The 21,810-nt window shown below is 37.9% G+C and overlaps 1 protein-coding gene across 8 annotated transcripts in view; it reads right to left on the bottom strand.

Annotated features, from left to right (window-relative positions):
• The window catches only part of PCDH15 (protocadherin related 15), a 789,625-nt gene that overhangs the window by 581,387 nt on the left and 186,428 nt on the right, over nt 1–21,810 (bottom strand). The gene's annotated exons all lie outside the window — the stretch shown is intronic.

A 21,810-nucleotide genomic window follows, 5' to 3' on the forward strand; every position in this document is an offset into this window, starting at 1 on the left:
TATGGAAAGCTCACAGGGAACAAAAGCTCCGGAGAGCAAACCCGAGCAGATTACTTAGCTGGAAGGGGGCAAGGGCGGGGCAATTCCGCCTCTGGCAAAGACATTTGGGAACCATGGCAACAGGCCCCTCCCCCAGAAGATCAGCGACACCAGCCAGCCAAGACCAAGTTTACCGATCAATGAGAACGGCAGAACTCCAGCCCTAGGGGAATACTGCACATAGAATCCATGGCTTTTTTACCATGATTCTTTAGTCTTTCAAAGTTAAGGTTTTTTTAATTGTCTTTTTTTTTTCTTTTTTTTTTTTTTGAATTTTTCTTTTTCCCTTTTTCAACCAACATCTTATCAATCCCTTTTTCTAAAAAACATTTTTATTTTTCACTTTTAGAGTCATATTCTATCCCTTCATAGTAGTTACCCATATTTTTGGCATATATATATGTTGTTCTCACTTTAAAATTTTGAGATAGTTTCCTCTAACAGATTAAAAAATACCCTAAATCTCTAGTATATGTTTTTTTCTACTCCCCTGCCTGATCACATTCTCTCCCTTTTTTATCTTTTTTCTTTTTTTAAATCCTCTTCTTTCTTTTTTCAAACAACTTCTTATCAATTCCTTTTATAAATTTTTTTATAATTTCCATCTTTACAGTCATATTCCATCCCTTCATCATATCAACCCTTATTTTTGTACATATATAAGTTTTGCTTTCTTTAAAATTTCAGGAGGCACTTTCTTCTAAAAGACCAAAATACACCCCAAATCTAGTGTGAGGCACTGATCTATATACCAGCCTGATCATATTTGATCACATTCTGGTTTTTTTCTTATTCTTGTTGTTTTGTTTTGTTTGTTTTTGTTTGTTTTCATCTTTATCTTTTTCTTTTTTTTTCTTATTCTTTTTTCTCTCTTTCCCTTTCTTTTGCCACTGCTTCAGGTCTTTTCTGATTTGTTTAGAGTATATTTTCTGGGGACGTGGATACTCTGCTAGCATTTTGTTCTCTCATTAATCTATTCTCCTCTGCACAAAATGACAAGACGGAAAAAATCACCTCAACAAAAAGAACAAGAGGTAGTACCGACTGCCAGGGACCTACTCAATACAGACATTAGTACGATGTCAGATCTAGAGTTCAGAATCATCACTTTAAAAATACTAGCTGGGCTTGAGAAAAGCATGGAAGTTATTAGAGAAACCCTTTCCGGAGAAGTAAAAGAACTAAAATCTAACCAAGTAGAAATCAAAAAGGCTATTAACGAGGTGCAATAAAAAATGGGGGCGCTATATGCTAGGATAAATGAGGAAGAAGAGAGAACCAGTAATATAGAAGAGGAAATGATGGAAAATAAAGAAGCTGAGAAAAAGAGAGATAAACAACTACTGAATCATGAGGGCAGAATTCGAGAGATAAGCGATACCATAAGACGAAACATTAGAATAATTGGGATCCCAGAAGAAGAAGAAAGAGAGAGAGGGGCAGAAGGTATAATGGAGCAAATTATAGCAGAGAACTTCCCTAATCTGGGGAAGGAAACAGGCATCAAAATCCAGGAAGCACAGAGAACCCCTCTCAAAATCAATAAAAATAGGTCAACACCCCGACATCCAATAGTAAAACTTACGAGTCTCATAGACAAAGAGAAAATCCTGAAAGCAGCTCGGGAGAAGAGATATGTAACCTACAATGGTAGAAACATTAGATTGGCAACAGACCTATCCACAGAGACCTGGCAGACCAGAAAGGACTGGCAGGATATATTCAGAGCACTAAAGGAGAAAAATATGCAGCCAAGAATACTCTATCCAGCTAGGCTGTCATTGAAAATTGAAGGAGAGATAAAAAGCTTCCAGGACAAAAAAAAAAAAAAAAAAACTAAAGGAGTTTGCAAACACAAAACCAGCCCTACAGGAAATCTTGAAAGGGGTCCTCTAAGCAAAGAGAGACCCTAAGAGCAACATAGACCAGAAAGGAACACAGACAATATTCGGTAACAGTCACCTTACAGGCAATACAATGGCACTAAATTCCTATCTTTCAATAGTTACCCTGAATGTAAATGGGCTAAATGCCCCAGTCAAAAGACACAGGCTATCAGATTGGATTAAAAAACAAGACCCATCAATATGCTGTCTGCAAGAGACTCATTTTAGAACCAAAGACACCCCCAGATTGAAAGTGAGGGGGTGGAAAACCATTTACCATGCTAATGGACACCAAAAGAAAGCTGGGGTGGCAATCCTTATATCAGACAAATTAGATTTTAAACCAAAGACTGTAATAAGAGATGAGGAAGGACACTATATCCTACTTAAAGGGTCTATCCAACAAGAAGATCTAACAATTGTAAATATCTATGCCCCTAACATGGGAGCAGCCAATTATATAAGGCAATTAATAACAAAAGCAAAGAAACACATAGACAACAATACAATAATAGTAGGGGACTTTAACACCCCCCTCACTGAAATGGACAGATCGTTTAAGCAAAAGATCAACAAGGAAATAAAGACTTTAAATGACACACTGGACCAAATGAACTTCACAGACATATTCAGAACATTCCATCCCAAAGCAACGGAATACATATTCGTCTCTAGTCTCCATGGAACATTCTCCAGAATAGATCACATCCTAGGTCATAAATCAGGTCTCAACCGGTACCAACAGATTGGGATCATTCCCTGCCTATTTTCAGACCACAGTGCTTTGAAACTAGAACTCAATCACAAGAGGAAAGTCAGAAAGAACTCAAATACATGGAGGCTAAAGAGCATCCTACGGAAGAATGAATGGGTCAACCAGGAAATTAAAGAAGAATTATAAAAATACATGGAAACCAATGAAAATGAAAACACAACTGTTCAAAATCTTTGGGATGCAGCAAAGGCAGTCCTAAGACGAAAGTATATAGCAATATAAGCCTTTCTCAAGAAACAAGAAAGGTCTCAAGTACACAACCTAACCCTACACCTAAAGGAGCTGGAGAAAGAACAGCAAATAAAGCCTAAACCCAGCAGGAGAAGAGAAATCATAAAGATCAGAGCAGAAATCAATGAAATAGAAACCAAAAGAACAGTAGAACAGATCAACGAAACTAGGAGCTGCTTCTTTGAAGGAATTAACAAGATTGATAAACCCCTGGCCAGACTTATCCAAAAGAAAAGAGAAATGACCCAAATCAACAAAATCATGAATGAAAGAGGAGATCACAACCAACACCAAAGAAATACAAACAAGTATAAGAACATATTATGAGCAACTCTATGCCAGCAAATTAGATAACCTGAAAGAAATGGATGCATTCCTAGAGATGTATCAACTACCAAAACTGAACGAGGATGAAATAGAAAACCTGAACAGTCCTATAACCACTAAGGAAATTGAAGCAGTCATCCAAAATCTCCCAAAAAACAAAAGCCCAGGGACAGATGGCTTCCCAGGGGAATTCTACCAAACATTTAAAGAAGAATTAATACCTATTCTTCTCAAACTGTTCCAAAAAATAGAAATGGAAGGAAAACTTCCAAACTCATTTTATGAGGCCAGCATTACCTTGATCCCAAAACCAGACAAAGACCCCATCAAATAGGAGAATTACAGACCAATATCCCTGATGAACATGGATGCAAAAATACTAGCCAATAGGATCCAACAGTACATTAAAAGGATTATTCACCATGACCAAGTGGGATTTATCCCTGGGCTGCAAGGTTGGTTCAACATCCCCAAATCAATCAGTGTGATACAATACATTAACAAAAGAAAGAACAAGAATCATATGGGTGCCTAGGTGGCTCAGTTGGTTAAGCGACTGCCTTCAGCTCAGGTCATGATCCCAGAGTCCTGGGATCGAGTCCCACATCGGGCTCCCGGCTCGGCGGGGAGCCTGCTTCTCCCTCTGACCCTCTCCTCTCTCATGCTGTTCTCTCTCGCTCGCTCCAATAAATAAATAAATAAAATCTAAAAAAATAAAAAAAAAGAATCATATGATCCTCTCAATAGATGCAGGAAAAGCTTTTGACAAAGTACAGCATCCTTTCTTGATCAAAACTCTTCAGAGTATAGGCATAGAGGGTACATAACTCAATATCATAAAAGCCATCTATGAAAAACCTACAGCGAATATCATTCTCAATGGGGAAAAACTGAGAGCTTTCCCCCTAAGGTCAGGAACGTGGCAGGGATGTCCACTATCACCACTGCTATTCAACATAGTATTGGAAGTCCTAGCCACAGCAATCAGACAACAAAAAGAAATAAAAGGCATCCAAATTGGCAAAGAAGAAGTCAAACTCTCACTCTTTGCAGATGATATGATACTTTATGTGGAAAACCTCAAAGACTCCACCCCAAAACTGCTAGAACTCATACAGGAATTCAGTCAAGTGGCAGGATAAAAAATCAATGCACAGAAGTCAGTGGCATTCCTATACACCAACAACAAGACAGAAGAAAGAGAAATGAAGGAGTCGATCCCATTTACAATTGCACCCAAAATCATAAGATACCTGGGAATAAATCCAACCAAAGAGACAAAGGATCTGTGCTCAGAAAACTATAAAATACCCATGAAAGAAATTGAGGAAGACACAAAGAAATGGAAAAATGTTCCATGCTCATGGATTGGAGGAACAAATATTGTGAAGATGTCAATGCTACCTAGAGCAATCTACACATTCAATGCAATCCCCATCAAAATACCATCCACTTTTTTCAAAGAAATGCAACAAATCATCCTAAAATTTGTATGGAACCAGAAAAGACCCCCATAACCAGAGGAATGTTGAAAAAGAAAAGCACAGCTGGCGGCATCACAATTCCGGACTTCCAGCTCTATTACAAAGCTGTCATCATCAAGACAGTATGGTACTGGCACAAATACAGACACATAGATCAATGGAACAGAATAGAGAGACCAGAAATGCACCCTGAACTCTATGGTCAACTCATCTTTGACAAAGCAGGAAAGAATGTCCAATGGAAAAAAGACAGTCTCTTCAACAAATGGTGTTGGGAAAATTGGATGGCCACATGCAGAAGAATGAAACTGGACCATTTCCTTACACCACACACAAAAATAGACTCCAAATGGTTGAAAGACCTCAATGTGAGACAGGAGTCCATCAAAATCCTAAAGGAGAACACAGGCAGCAACCTCTTTGACCTCAGCCGAAGCAACTTCTTCTAGAAACATTGCCAAAGGCAAGGGAAGCAAGGGCAAACATAAACTATTGGGACTTCATCAAGATAAAAAGCTTTTGCAAAGCAAAGGAAACAGTCAACAAAACCAAAAGACAACCGACAGAATGGGAGAAGATATTTGCAAATGACATATCAGATAAAGGGCTAGTATCCAAAATCTATAAAGAACTCATCAAACTCAACACCCAAAGAACAAAGAATCCAGTCAAGAAATGGGCAGAAGACATGAACAGACATTTTTCCAAAGAAGACATCCAAATGGCCACAGACATATGAAAAAGAGCTCAATATCACTTGGCATCAGGGAAATCCAAATCAAAACCTCCATGAGATACCTCCTCACACCAGTCAGAATGGCTAAAATTAACAAGTCAGGAAACGACAGATGTTGGTGGGGATGCGGAGAAAGAGGAACCCTCCTACACTGTTGGTGGCAATGCAAGCTGTTGCAGCCACTCTAGAAAACAGTATAGAGGTTCCTCAAAAAGTTGAAAATAGAGCTACCATATGATCCAGCAATTGCACTACTGGGTATTTACCCCAAAGATACAAAAGTAGGGATCCGAAAGGGTATGTGCACCCCAATGTTTATAGCGGCTATGTCCACAATAGCCAAACTGTGGAAAGAGCCAAGATGTCCATCGACAGATGAATGGAAAAAGAAGATGTCTTACATATATACAATGGAATATTATGCAGCTATCAAAAGGAATGAGATCTTGCCATTTGCAACGATGTGGATGGAACTGGAGGGTATGATGTTGAGCGAAATAAGTCAAACAGAGAAAGACATGTATCATATGACCTCACTGATATGAGGAATTCTTAACCACAGGAAACAAATAGGGTTGCTGGAGTGGGGGATGGGGTGGGAGGGATGGGGTGACTGGGTGATAGACACTGGGGAGGGTAGGTGCTCTGGTAAGCGCTGTGAATTGTTCAAGATGGTTGAATCTCAGATCTGTACCTCTGAAATAAATAATGCAATATATGTTAAGAGAAAAAAAAAAGAAGAAGAAGAAGGTAGCAGGAGGGGAAGAATGAAGGGGGAGAAATCGGAGGGGTAGACGAACCATGAGAGACAATGGACTCTGAAAAACAAACTGAGGGTTCTAGAGGGGAGGGGGTTGGGAGGATGGGTTAGTCTGGTGGTGGGTATGGAGGAGGGCACATTCTGCATGGAGTACTGGGTGTTATGCACAAATAATGAATCATGGAACACTACATCTAAAACTAATGATGTAATGTATGGGGATTAACATAAGAATCAAAAAAAAAAACTTACGTTACAACATTATGTCTGCACACTGACTGTAATCCTCTATGATCTTCAAAAACAAGGTAGTAACAATCCTTTTACGCCACCCCTCCCCCCCAACTTCCTCCTCGGAAAGGCTAGAAGATGTCTTATATGTAGCACTTACACTATCAGTGAACCAAACCAAGTGACCTGTTCACTGCATGACGCTTAGTCTCTCTGGCACAGTGTGCAGTGATCAAGCATGTAGAGACCACACGTCTTTCTCCTGTCACACACTGACTTATCTTCCTTTGTTGAAATGCCAAATGACTGCTGATAACCCTCAAGCTGTCCTGCCCACTTTCCTCTTGCCTCACATCAAAGCAAACAGTGAGAAAACCCAGGATCGCCCTCTCTGAGCCACAGTGGGGAAGCCCACCCCTTAACTACTTTAATAACAGAACCACATACCCTTTGATGTGCCACTTATCACTGAGCCTGAACCTTTTTCATTAAAGAATCCTTCTGATGTTCACTATGTAATACCATGTGACTACTAAGTTCATTCATAGCTATTGTTTCCTGTGAGTCAATGACCTTGACATCCATAAATTCCTAAGCATAGCAGGGTGGGTAGGGGTGCCCAGCATCCAGCAAATAAAATGAAACACTCGGACACACACACACACACCTAGCATAATGTTTCCTTTCTAACACAAAGATTTCTTGCTTTTTCTTGGTAAATATGTAGAATCTACAAAAGTGTATCAACTTTTTGACCTATGGTTGCTCATAAGGAAGGAGGCATGCTATTTCTGTGGTGTTGAGAGTCTTGAAAAGCCTAGAACCTCCCAAGATTTGAATAGGAACTAAAGATAACAAGACGCAAAAAGCTCAAATGGAGAAAAAGGGCAAACATTCCATTTTTAGAAGCAAGTTTGAAGCAGTAGATGACTGGCCCTTTCTCTACTGAAAAACTTCCTTGGCTTCCGGGCAGGTAATGTGCTACTGCACGGAGGTGCTGAATACTGGGCCAACTGGTTAAAAGGTATTATGACATAAGAGTGTTATTTTAATATTAGTTTCTGGTTTCTGGTTTTTTGCTTCTCTTTCTGTTTCGTTTTGTTTTGTTTTTAAGCCATTGGAGCTATCCACTAAATGAAGTCATTTAGACAACTAGCTACTAATGACACTTACAGATAATCCTGGGTGATAGACACTGGGGAGGGTAGGTGCTCTGGTAAGGGCTGTGTAACCACCTTACAAAGTCATGGGTAAAGCTAACAATAACTTTGCTCAGATCTATAGAGATAGCTATCAAAGGGACCTTAATAGTTTCAATAAAAAATAAACCCTAGAGAGTCTACAATATTTATTTCCATCATCTCCACATTCAAAGGAAAACAAAATCAAATCATCCACATATTTAATCACATTTTGTTTTCTAACGCTCTGTAAACAAAATGCCTCTTGGACCTATTCGAAGCAATACAATAAACAATAGTAACAAAGATCTGCCAAAGATGCCACAGTCAGCTGGTTTCACTAACTAATGAAGAAGGATGAGCAATCCAGTGTGAAGCTTTCTTGAGTGAATATACAAAATCTTGTCAATAAACTTAAATTATTCAAAAGATACCTAAATCCACCTAATACCTCAAAAACCTAGAATTCTTTTTTTTAAACCTAGAATTCTTATACTCTTCATCTGCACAGTGCTCACATACACAAATATAAACATTATTTCTAACACTGTAAAATTGGTTCCTATTTATCTTTCCATTGCCAAGATCCCACTGGCTTTGTAGGAGTATACAAGAAAAACAAGCATTAAATCAGCTGTGATAAAATCATCTTTTTCTATTTATCGCCACCATTGGCATTTATTGGCACTTGGGAACTATTTATAACCTCATACTCTTACTGCTAACATCACTTATTATGTAAATAGTTGAAATTTTTACTGACTTTATAAATAATGCATGAAAGTCTATAGACTTCAACAACTCGTGTGCATTATCTTTTTTTGTGGCTTATAAATACAGAATACAGAATAAGGTATAGTTTGGATGCGTCTGAACAACAGATGTTTCTCTTTTATGGATTCTGGTCAAATGATTTGGAAAGAGTTTTATTTATATGATTAACATCTGTGTTTTGGAACGTTAAACCAGAAATTATTTTGCCACTTTCCCCAATAGGTTGAGAACTAGGTCTCTATTAGATTGACTTTACATAGAACTGATGGGGATATTAGAAGCGCTCGACATAAGTCTGAATAGCTCTTCTCCAGGTAGATTGTTAACCCATCCTCACCTTTGTTTAGCAGTTAAGTCATTAGTCCTACTCTGAAGCTCAGTGATACAAACACAAATCTATCACTTAGAAGTTATCTTTCAATTGGTTTAGTTTAAGTATCTCCAGGAAACTCTGTAAAGGATTTCAACAGAAATGTTCCCCTTCACATGATACCCAGTTGAAGACTGATTCTGCAACTGACTTATAGGCCTACAGCAAGTCTACTCCATGTAATTCATGGCAGGCATCCTGGTATTTAAGAAAAACTATCATGCACACCTTTAAGAATTCTCCTGTCCAGACCAGATACCCTCACTTCCTTCCAGTGATCATTAGATTGCTTAATTTCAAGAGCTCCAAATTATGCAGAGCTCATTTTACTAATTTCTACCATAATACAGAATGCATGTATACCTTTTTTTTCTTGAAAACCTCACAGTTCAATTTGACATCCAATTTTGAAGCATATTCAGTCTTGACAGAAAGACAAAGTCAGGCTTTACATTCTTGTCTCATTAAAATAAGCAAACATAGGCATGTTATATATATATATATATGGGGGGCACCTGCACATATACTGTTGACTCTTGTTATCTTTCAGCCAAAGAAAACACATAATTTTAACATGAGCTCCTAGAAGATACTTCTCCTCTACCCTATACTTGAATCATCAAAATGTTGAGTGTAGATACAGAATTTCACATTTACCTCTGTCTTCTTAGATTTAGCAAATTCTACATCTAGACAATGGCTTTTTCTGTTTCTTTTGTGAGGATTGATAGAATTAGACTCACATGTTATCATAATAAATGAATTAACCAGCTATATTTTAAAGAACTGATATCTACTCCTAAGACTACATGATTAAGACATTACTAGAAATAAAGTGAGTTGCCCAAAACTCCTCCACTTCCTACCCTTTCCTTCCCTTTTTATCTTCCACTCGAGGGTTCATTCACAGAAATCCTTCAGACAGTTGAATGGATTTTCTTGGAGTCCCCCCAAAAGATCTTGCTTAGAGAAGCAATGAGGATATGAAAGGGTCAGAAGTTTTCAGGGGTTCAATTCTTTTCCTGAAACTCAACATAGAAATAAGACATGAGATTGGAGACTGGGCCTAGTTTTTTTGAGTCATAACTCAACAGTGGCATGCACCACACACACACATTTCAACAGTGTACCAGGTCAAAGAGTGTTCCCTTAAGTTCATGTCCATCCAGAACCTCAGAATGGGGTCTTATTTGAAAGTCGGTTTCTGCAGATGTACTTAGTTAAGAGGGAGTTACAGTGGAACAGGGTAGGCCCTAAATTTCATGGCTAGTGTTTTCCTAAGAGAAAGGAGAGGGCAATTAAAACACAGAGACATGGGAATGCAGAGGAAAGAAGGCCAAGGGAGGATGGGGGCAGAGACTGGAGGGATGCAGTGGTAATCCAGGCAGTGGAAGCTGCAAGAGGCTCAGAGCGGGCAAGAAGATGCCTCCCCCAGAATTCTCCGAGGCAGCTTGGCCCTACTGACAGTGTGATGTCAGACTCTTCCCTAGAGAACTGTAAGGGGATGGAATGTCTGTTGTTTTAAGCTTCCAGTTTTATGGTGACTTGTTATGGCAACCCTAGAAAATTCATATAGATGGTGTTTTTCTTTCCTAACCATTGGTCTTAAGGAGTTCATATGTATGTATGTATGCATGTATGTATATATGTATGTATGTATTTATAAAAATGATGGGGCGCCTGGGTGGCTCAGTCGGTTAAGCATCTGCCTTCGGCTCAGGTTACGATCTCAGGGTCCTGGTATGGAGTCCCGGTTGTCGGGCTCCCTGCTCAGGGGGGAGTCTGCTTCTCCCTCTCTCTCTACCACTCCCCCTACTTGTGCTCCTTCTCTTGCTATCTCTCTGTTAAATAAAATATTTAAAAAAATGTCAACATACATCAATATAAACATATTTAAAATTTTTATAAATACAAATATATACATACATTTAATTTTTGAATTACTAAAATTTTTCAAGTGGAATCCCAATTAGTGTAAGGCCAAATTCAATGACTGCACAGAATAATATTCATTCTTTATTATGCAAAGTAATGATACTGCTTTACATTTATAGGTTATAAAAAGTCTTTGTGGACAATTAAATAAAAACTTTTTCAAAAACAGCATACTACTAAATTTACAGCTTTCAAATATTATTATGGGACATTTACTATTTGAACTTATTTATCCCATTATAATTTATATAAAATGTAGGATTTTATTGTCATACATTAATGTGCATACAGTCCACTTCTGTATTCAACATTATTAAAATCTAGGTTTTTTTTTTTTTTAAGATTTCATTTACCTTTTTGAGAGAGAGAGAGATGGAGAGCATGAGCATGAGTTGCTGGGGGAAGGACAGAAGAGGAGGGAGAAGCTTAGTGGGGAGTCTGACCCAGGGCTCAATCCCAGGACCCCGGGATCAAGAAGTTTCGAACAGATTTAGGATGAAGTTCCCGGGATCATGACCTGAACTGAAGGCAGATGCCCAACAGACTGAGTCACCCAGGTACCCTTAGGTTTTAATTTTTAATTGGTATTTTTGTCTGCATATGAAAAATATAAATTTGTATTTAGAACTTGGAATTCTCAAATTCTAAAGCCTAAATTGTAGAAGAGAAAACAGCACATGATAACATCTTAAAATATTTAATAAAGGTAATGTATCACATTTAATATAATATATTCAGAATTTAATTAAACCGAGATTTAAGGGATATTTATATAGGTTGTTCCTTTGAATTACGCTTAAAGGTATGTACATGCATAGACATACATGTACATGTGGTTCAATATGGTGCTTTATTCTTAGCCTATCATGTCCAGGTAAAAAGTACATATTTATATTGAAATGAAACCCTCTTGCTTTCTAAAAAGAAACCAAATAAACACAGTTCTAAGTGTAAAGACAGCTATTACAACACATTTACCTTCTTTTGTCTTCTGACTCTTTCAAGCAACACTTTCCAAGGGTATCTTGGCTACATTTCATTCATATTAAAATATTTTAGTGTATTTTGACAATTTTTGTCCATATCTTTTCAACTTTTACTTCTTAAGGAGGCAATTCAGGTTGAGGTAAGAATAATGAAGTATAAGTCAGCCTTGCAAACAGGTTTATAAATCATGAATCCAGCAGCTTTCAAACAACAATATTGTGCGTGGTACAAAATGATCTATTGCAGATGACTGATTTGAAGTCCAACCGTCAAAGTGACAAGAAAATGAGCCATCAAAGTCAGCCTTCCTCACAGATGTATGTGCTAGTTTACTGACAAACAGAAACAACTAAACAATGAGTAATACTAGGAAGACTGATAACCCATAATGTAATGTAATGGGTGACAAGCTAAGGACTTACAACATTATCTCCTTTCTGTTGCCTCTGGATACTCTGTTCTTCCGCTAACCTTTGTGTTCTCTTTTCTGTACAAAAGGAGATGACCTTGTGTTGAACCACAGAGCTCTCCTTAGCTTTCACATCCCATTCCTTTATTGTACCATTTCAAAATTTCCTTAGAGTCGCAACGTTATCAGATTATCAGATTATTCCCCCGCGTGTGGACCACCTGCTGCTGCTTTCAGCTCAAGCATAGAGAAAACGGGTCTATCGAAAACTTTATTTTTTTCTTCTGGTAAATAAAAGCTAATTTGCAATGTGTTTCAGTGGAAAAATTCTAGGCATAACAGTTATACAACTACGTCTAAAACTGCTACACGGCGTTTAAAAATATACTTAAAATTTAATGATAGGGGCGCCTGGGTGGCTCAGTCGTTAAGCATCTGCCTTCGTCTCAGGTCATGATCCCAGGGTCCTGGGATCGAGTCCCACATGGGGCTCCCTGCTCACCGGGGAGCCTGCTTCTCCCTCTCCCACTCCCCCTGCTTGTGTTCCCTCTCTGGCTACGTCTCTCTGTCAAATAAATAAACAAAATCTTTAAAAAATAAATAAATAAATAAATAGAATTTAATGATAAATCATAGTTGTAAGCACATAAAATGAAATAGTATCAAAATGATCATTATGAACGCAAAAATGTGTGCTGCGGAGGAAAAGGTAATAAAAAACGAAAAAGTTCTCACTTTACGAAGTCTATAAAACCTATGTGTGGAGTTTCTACTATGCATTCAGCACTGTTTTATGCATGAGCATAACGCCATATTCCTGTCCCAAGGCGAGCAGATGGGGTTGTACGCAGGATGTTACCATATATCAACAGGCGCAGGATGGGGCTGAAATTCACACTCTGTTTTCATGAAGGCATGCGTGTAATAGCGGCTGCCAAATGAGACTTCAGTCTGACAACAGTATGCATGCTTCTTACGGGTGTTTTATGTACCTCTATTATTTAAAGGATGTGTCTTCCCATATGCTTGTCTTTTATTAGAGTGGTAGATTCTGTACTTTCGCACAGCCAAATTTTATTGTTTACTTTGTAGGCTCTGTTTCTTACCAATCAGTGTTGGGCATGAAGGCCAGTCCAACATCAGCCCTCACTCCCCGGACAATTAATTTCTTCTGCACTACCATAAAAGTTACCATCTTTAAAAATTCCAGATGTGTGAAAACTGAGTAATTCCACATTGCCATTGGCATTAAAATTAAATACCTGTCCTGATATATACAGCCTCTCAGACTTGGATGCAACACGCATCTTCTTCTTTTCACGCAATTCACCCAACCTCAAAACCTAGCCATTTCCATGGGCATTCTCAGCTCCTTGTTTTCTCGTGAATTTTCCTCCACCTGTCAGGCTGCCTCTGATTTGGACTCAGCAGTAGCTAGATGGTTCAAAGGTCATCTCTTCACGTGCAGAGTGAATCTTCTCTCTCCCTTACCTAACATTTTATATAAACATCTTTTATCATGCATTATTCTCACGGTTTTAACTATTTATTCACAGGTAGCCAATACTCTAATGACAGGCCTCCCTGAGATATACCTCAGTTCCTGAATTCAACAGGGAGTGTTGCCTCATGGTTGAGACAACACATTCTAGAGCCAAGATTCCTGCCTTTGAATCCCCTGGCCAGGTGCTATGAGCTGACCTTGGGCAACTTACTTAACTTTTCAATGTCTTAGTTCATTCAATGACATACTCACAGTGGTACATGCTTCCTTAGGTTACTGTGAGGAATACAGGACTTGGTATGTCTAAAAATCTTAGATCCAAGCCTGAGATACAGTCAGTGTTTCATGAGGATTATCACTGGCTACAAAGAGCAAGGGACAACATAAATATAAGGGAAAGAAATATAATTGACATTATTCCTATGCAAGAATAATTCTTTCATAAGTAATCATAGGATTCTAGCATTGGAAGGTTCACACAAAACCTTCTCCAATCCCTAGATGAAGCCCTCCCTCATGCACTGTTCTGGGAATGTAAATAGGTGCAGCCACTATGGGAACCAGAATGGGGGTTCTCCCCAAAATTAAAAATAGAGCTACCATGCAATCTAGCATTGCCACTACTGGGTATTTAGACAAAGAAAACAAAACCACTAATTTGAAAAGATCTATGCACCCTTATGTTTATTGTTGCATTATTTACAATAGCCAAGCTATGGAATCAGCCTAAGTGTCTATTTGTAGTCAAACAGATAAGGAAGATGTGGAACACACACACACACACACACACAAAAAATGGAATGTTAGTCATAAAAAGGATGAGATCTTGCCATTTGTGATAACGTGGATGAACCTAGAAGGTACAATGCTAAGTGAAATAAGTCAGACAGAGAAAAATAATACCATATGATTTCACTGATATGTAGAACCTAAAAAAAAAAAAAAAAAACTACACAAAAAAAGGAAACAAATAAATAAATTAAAAAGCAGAAATAGACCCATAAATAGAAGGAACTGAGGTTGCCAGAGGGGAGGGGGAAGGAAGGGTCAAAATGGGGGAAGGGGAGTGGGAAGTACAAGTTTCCGGTTATGGAAGGAGTAAGTCAGGGGGATGACAGGCTCAGCACAGGGAACACAGTAAGTGATATTGTTAACAAGGTTACATGGTGACAGATGGGGGCTATGGGTGTGGTGAGCATGGCATAATACATACAGATGTTGAATAACTGTGTTGTGAACCTGAAGCTAATGTAACATTGTGTCAATGATACTTTAAAAGAAAAAGAAAAAAGGAAACTGGAACTCTCTGATATCCCACAAGAAGTTTCAAACAGATTTAGGATGAAGTTCCTATTTCATTGGTCTCCTCACCCAGGCTTTTGTATTAGCCTAAAATCTGCAATATCTTATTTGTGGCAAATCTTGCTGTTACTATTTTATGACCTTTCATTGGCCACTTGGCTCAGTCACCTCCTTTTATCTTTACTTTACATGTATATTTAAGCCTGCATTGAAGTTTTTCAGAATAAAACAAAAACAACAACATTCAAGCGCCCTTCCTTTCCCACAGATGGCTTGAGAAAGAGCAAACGGAGTCATAAAGCCTAATCTCAGTTTTGAGGGCAACATAAGTTGAACTAAAACAGAAATAGAATGGGGTAGGAGAAAGGCTAATAAGACATTCATGATTCCATACTGAACTGTTTGAAAATTGTGGTTTCCTGACTAAGTTTATCCATTCATTTATTTAATAAACTTTTGCTAAGCACCAGCTACATGCCCAGCTCTGCTGTGAACCTTTTTGCTCAATCATCTATTCCATTTCTTCCAACAACACTTCCAAGGCTCTCCAAATTTGAATTAATATTTCTTTCTTTTAAATGCTAGAGTGATTATCGCCTATACTGTTACTTAGCAATTACCCATATGATGCCTTATAACAATTTATTTTATGTCAACAGCTAGTCAAATCTACCTTTTTTTTTTTAAAGATTTTATTTATTTACTTTTTAGAGAGTGAGCGAGAGAGAAACAGCATGAGAGGGGAGAGGGTCAGAGGGAGAAGCAGGCTCCCCGCTGAGCCGGGAGCCCGATGTGGGACTTGATCCCAGGACCCTGGGATCATGACCTGAGCTGAAGGCAGACGCTTAACCATCTGAGCCACCCAGGTGCCCCGTAACATCATTTTTTAAAGTAAAGGTATTTTTTTTTATGAGACTTTTTTTTTTTAAGATTTTATTTATTTATTTGAGAGAGAGAGAATGAGATAAAGCATAAGGGGGGGGAGGGTCAGAGGGAGAAGCAGACTCCCTGCTGAGTAGGGAGCCCGATGTAGGACTCGATCCCAGGACTCCAGGATCATGACCTGAGCCGAAGGCAGACGCTTAACCAACTGAGCCACGCAGGCGCCCTCCAAAGGAATTTTTATATGTTAAATTAGACTTACAGGGTCCTGGGGGTCAGGCTAAGATTGCCTTTTGCCCTTAGCCAAGTATTAACATCAAGGCAGCTGAGCTCCCAGAGGAAGGTCACTCTGCCTGTCTCAAGCACTTGTCAATGGGTTGTAAGTTGCAGGGAAATTTCATTTTTTTCTATATTTCTTTTACCTTTGTTCTCCACAACAGTTTTAATTTGCATTTCCCAAATTATTAGTGATGTTGAGCATCTTTTCACATGTTGGCCATCTGTGACATCTCTTAAAAAAATTTTTGAAGCTTTTATTATTTATTTATTTGAGAGGGAGAGAGAATCCAAGCAGACTCCCTGCTGAGCATGCAGGGCTTGATCCTATAATCGCCAGATCATGACCTGAGCTGAAACCAAGAGTCGGACGTTCAACCGACTGAGCCACCCAGGTGCCCTTGCCAGTTTTTATTTATTTATTTGTTTGTTTGTTTGTTTATTTATTTAAAAGATTTTATTTATTTATTTGACAGAGAAAGAGACACAGCGAGAGAGGGAATGCAAGCAGAGGGAGTGGGAGAGGGAGAAGCAGGCTTCCCATGGAGCAGAGAGCCCGATGTGGGGCTCGATCCCAGGACCCTGGGATCATGACCTGAGCCAAAGGCAGACGCTTAATGACTGAGCCACCCAGGTGCCCTCAAATCTACTTTTTAATTTTCTGAAATTATTTGAAAAATATTTTATACATTTGGCACATAATAGGCGCTTAATGAATGGCTGACTTATTGAAGTAAGCATAAGCTGACATTTTAAAATTTATCTTTTTTGAAATACTTTTGTTTGCTATAGAAAATGGCTTTCTACATATTAATGATAAAAAAATGAGGCATGATAAAAGAGCCACGTCTATAATTAATCTTTGAGACAATGAATCAAGTGTAAGCCATTATTTCTGTAAATCAGAAATTCAAATTTAATTTCATAAATTAAAAAGATGCATTTTGAGAAATATGGCAAAACACTTGTTTTTACATTAATGTAGTACATTTTTAAACATCTTTTCCTCAAAAAGTCATTATGTTGTTGCTTGTTGAATAACACTCAGCCACAGCATAGAAAACAAAAGAGGGCTTTTATAGGACCATCTGATTTATGAGAGCATAATTAATTTTTCAGCATTGTCAGTGAAGTTGTGCTTATCACTTTCCAAAATAAAGACAGAGGGGAGAAGGTGAGGCGACCTTGTAAGGTATGAATATGGTCAAGCACAAGTGTGGCCTTATTTCTATCTTATAAAAATCTTATAAAAACATTATTTAAAATGATTAAAATATGAACTATTTTAAAAAGAATCTGAAATAAACTTTAAGACAGTCTACGTATTTCCCTGTTGCAAAAATATTTTACTTATTTTCTAAAATACCAAATTCTGGAATGTGTAAACATACTTTCCCTAAGCTGCATAACTCCAAACAGCAACAACAAAAGGTACTTGGTTGCTGTTACACAAATATCACGAAAAAAAAATCATTTTGATTTGTAGTCAAATCAGTCACTTTGTATCAGGTTTATTAAGAGTTTTCCCCTAATTTTTGTCATCTTCAATAGCTGTTGATTTCAATGAGGGTAAAGAAAGTTGCGAGGATGTTATAAGCCACATGTTCTCTCGATTCATGAGCCCTAACCAGAAAGCCACTGTGGTAGAAAGAAGTAAGTAAAAAGCTCCATGCATGAGACACAAGAAATTCCTTTAATAAATGATTATTGTTACTTATCATGTGCATTAGAACCCAGAAGAATGTTGCAATCTAGAGAGAGGATACGGTAGAAACAGAACCAGAAATGTGAAAGTTAAAAAAAAAAAAAATGTGCAGGTCAAGGACAGCAGAGGGTACTGTGCATTGTGATTAGGGAAGACATTGGTTCTGAGAAGCTTCCAAAAGAAGGTAACAGCTGACCACAGTCTTGGGGGACGAGGAAGAGAGTGAAAAGGAGCAGACAGGCATTTGTAGGGCATGGAAAAAGAATGACCAGATGTGAAGTATGTCATATAAAGGGAAGGGCATATAAGTTATCTGCACAGTTTAAAATAGTAATGGTTTAAAAATAAGCTCCCATGTTACCACCTACCTCTACTTTCAGAGGGAAGTAGAAAACTGTTCATAGAGAAATACGGGGAATGCAAACAAAGGAGTCATTGCGTGCGGTGTCCACACGGGACAGGCGCATTCGGGGTGAGAGGCTGCTCTTCTTCTTACGCAGGATTTTACAGGTCAGTGTATGTGATGGCCATAAGAATGATTAAGGGCTAGAAAATGTTAAGCAGCACTAGTTTAAACAGAGGGAGAGGAAAATATATGCAAATACTGATTGAAATTTGTCCAGATATATGTTAAAGATAATCTTTTAAGAGGGTGAGGTTCTAAGACAGTAAAATCGTAGTGAGCAAAAACTTCTTTTTGAGGAGCTATCTGGAAGAATCTTGAGTGAAACACTGCCAACCCAAGCACACACAGAGATATGTCCTTGAGAAGAAAGATGTCTCAGAGGCCTTGGAAACGTTACGTTAAAAGTGATGAGAAAAAGAGCTGGAGAGAACTCAAATGGTCATTCCATCTGAGAAGACAGTGGACTCTCTCTCTCTCTCCACCCCCTGCCCCCCACTCTGGGAACAATATTACTTAGATGAAGTTTTACTTCTGTTTTGTTGTTAACCTTCAGTTCTCACTCATGTGCCTGGCAAAATAAGGGTTTTAATTATCTGCCTGCACATTCAATATTCAAATAGTGCATTCTTTCTCCATATACTAGAAGACTTTGAGTTATCAAGGTACTATTGAAAACAGTGTAACAATCCATTGAAAGGGCATCTTTAAATATTTTGTCATTAGTGCATTGGTTTCTCACCTCTGAAGAAACTTGGAATGCATATCTAAACCTTGGATAAAAATATAAAAATAGGTCCCTAAATTTACAGGAAACTTATAAACACAGAATTCTAATCATTTTTCTGCACATATGGGTATCATTATCTCAAATTTGATTAGATTTTCCAAGGTATTAGATATTTGGTTATGTAAAAAGTCTTTATAAACTGAATCGTAAAGTTGGTCAAATGATTAAGTAGTCACAACAATTTGCAAGCTAGCAAGACGATGTATTAAGTACATAAGCCTTTCAAACGATTAAAACCTAAAGGAAAATCCTTGCCAAAGTAAATTTACCATAAACACAAAGAAACAAAACTTTCATTTCTATGTGCAAATTGCGAGGAATTTGACGACAATGAATATGCTACTTGTATTGCTTATGAAAAAGGTAGGAGAGACATCTGCTGACATACTCACTTAGATGGTGTCCTGGTTTTTCAAATACAAGAAAACTTAGGAATAAAAACAAATGTGCAGAGAGAGATCAAAAGCTGGATTCTTAGAAGTGGGGAAAAATTCTCTAATCAACCTGTTTCACAGATAGGGAAAAATTGGATCCAAAATGATGAAGTGACAAGTCCCCATGTAGATTTCAGGGTCAGAACAAGAACCAGGGTTGAATGCTCTGTGAAATCCCCTGGGTCAAGCTTCTTCCAGGTCCCCGAGTCAACCATATGAAAGTAAGTTAGCTCAGTGGTTCATATAATCACTAAGCTCTCAAAAACAAACTAACACACCATTTCCCACAGGCAGGCAGGGCTGAGCACATGACAGGTTCTTAGGACAGGCTGCTGCTGAATTGACAAAGATCTAAAGGCAGGCAAGAAGGAAGAGCATTCCAAGGTGGAGTTATGGCTAAAAAAACAAATACTATCTATAGGTGTTTCTTCCATAGTCTGGAAATATGACATTTATTAATAAAACAAGACAAAACATGTGTACCTCTCAAAGCTACAATGACCACAGATGACTGAAACTGTGGCATTCTTTTTTTTTTTAAATCTGAATTCAATTTAATTAACATATAGTGTATTATTAGTTTCAGAGATAGCGTTCAATGATTTATCATTTGTATATAACACCCAGTGCTCATTACATCATATGCCCTCCTTAATGCCCATCACCCAGTTACCCCATCCCTGCCTCCCTTCCAGCAACCCTCAGTTTGTTTCCTAGAGTTAAGAGTATCTTATGGTTTGTCTCCCTCTCTGATTTCATTTTGTTTTATTTTTCCTTCCCTGCCCCTATGTTGATCTCTTTTGTTTCTTAAATTCCACATGAGTGAAATCATATGCTATTTGTATTTCTCTGATTGACTTATTTCATTTGGCATAATACCCTCCAACTCCATTGACATCTTTGCAAATGGCAAGATCTCATTTTTTGATGGCTGAGTAATATTCCATTGTATATATATACCACATCTTCTTTATCCATTCATCAGATGATGTACATCTGGGCTTTTTCCATATGTTGGCTATTGTCAACACTGCTGCTATAAACATTGGGGTGCAGGTGCCCCTTTGAATCCCTATGTTTGTATCCTTTGGATATGTACCTAGTAGTGCAATCGCTGGATCGTATGGTAGCTCTATTTTCAACTTTTTGAAGAACCTCCATACTGTTTTCCAGAGTGGCTGTACCAGCTTGCATTCCCACCAACAGTGTAAGAGGGCTCCCCTTTCTTCACACCCTCTCTAGCATTCTTTATTAGGAAATAAATTGCAGGGACGCCTGGATGGCTCAGTCGTTAAGTGTCTGCCTTCGGCTCAGGTCATGATCCTGGGGTCCTGGGATTGAGCCCCACATCAGGCTCCCTGCTCCGCAGGAAGCCTGCTTCTCCCTCACCCACTCCCCCTGCCTGTGTTCCCTATCTTGCTGTGTCTCTGTCAAAGAAATAAATAAAATCTTAAAAAAAAGGAAATAAATTGCAGAACAGTTCATGCTGATTTCAATAGAGTCCTTAGTTTCCTTACCAGTGAAATAAATTCTTTAAAAGTCTAAAAATAAAGTTTAATTTCTTTTTCCAGATATATTACCTCTTTTAAATGAGAGGCGGTATGAAATTAAGCTTATGCTGGTGTATTTTCACAACTTCAAACAGCCTAAAAATTATTCTTCTCTAATGTTTTCTAAATATGCTAGTTACACTTGGATTGGAGTATTTATGAAAGGAACACAATGTTTTACCATACTTTATTTTTCAAATAATATATTTGGTATAATTTTTAAGTTTTATCATGCAGATTTCAGCTGTATTGCAACAACTGATTTCGCTCTGAATCATTGATTCTACTCATTTAATATTTCAATAATAATTAATGCCAATTATTATTGCACAACATAGAAGTTGCAAAAATTATCACATTACCCACCATTTTTTTAAGTTGGAATTTAAACTTTGTTCAAAGCAGGACCAGCCATGGATATTTATCTCCTCATTCTGTCATTAACTGTGTATGTTTGGACAACTTATTTAATGTCCTTAAATAATATCTTTATCTTGAAAATTCTAGTAACAATCCTACTTTCAAGGTCCTTACATATACTAACAGATAATGCATGTAAAACAAACAGCAAGGTGTTTGACACGTAGCAGATACTCAAAAAATTCTCCACTCATTTACATTTCAATTTTCTGGATCTACAGAGACATTTAAACATCATGACAATTATACAATATTTTTTTTCTGAAATGTATCTTATTTATCCATACTTATTCAGATAAGCTAAATGTAAGTCAATTAGCAAAAACAGAAATCGGTGTCATTCATTATCATCTGCATTGCTTCAGAGGAGAAGCGTCTCATAAACAACTCGTATCTCTGAAATCTGTGCATATATCTGC

Source organism: Mirounga leonina, unplaced genomic scaffold, assembly GCF_011800145.1.
Source record: "Mirounga leonina isolate KUSES-001 unplaced genomic scaffold, KU_Mleo_1.0 Mir_152, whole genome shotgun sequence".
NCBI lineage: Eukaryota > Metazoa > Chordata > Mammalia > Carnivora > Phocidae > Mirounga > Mirounga leonina.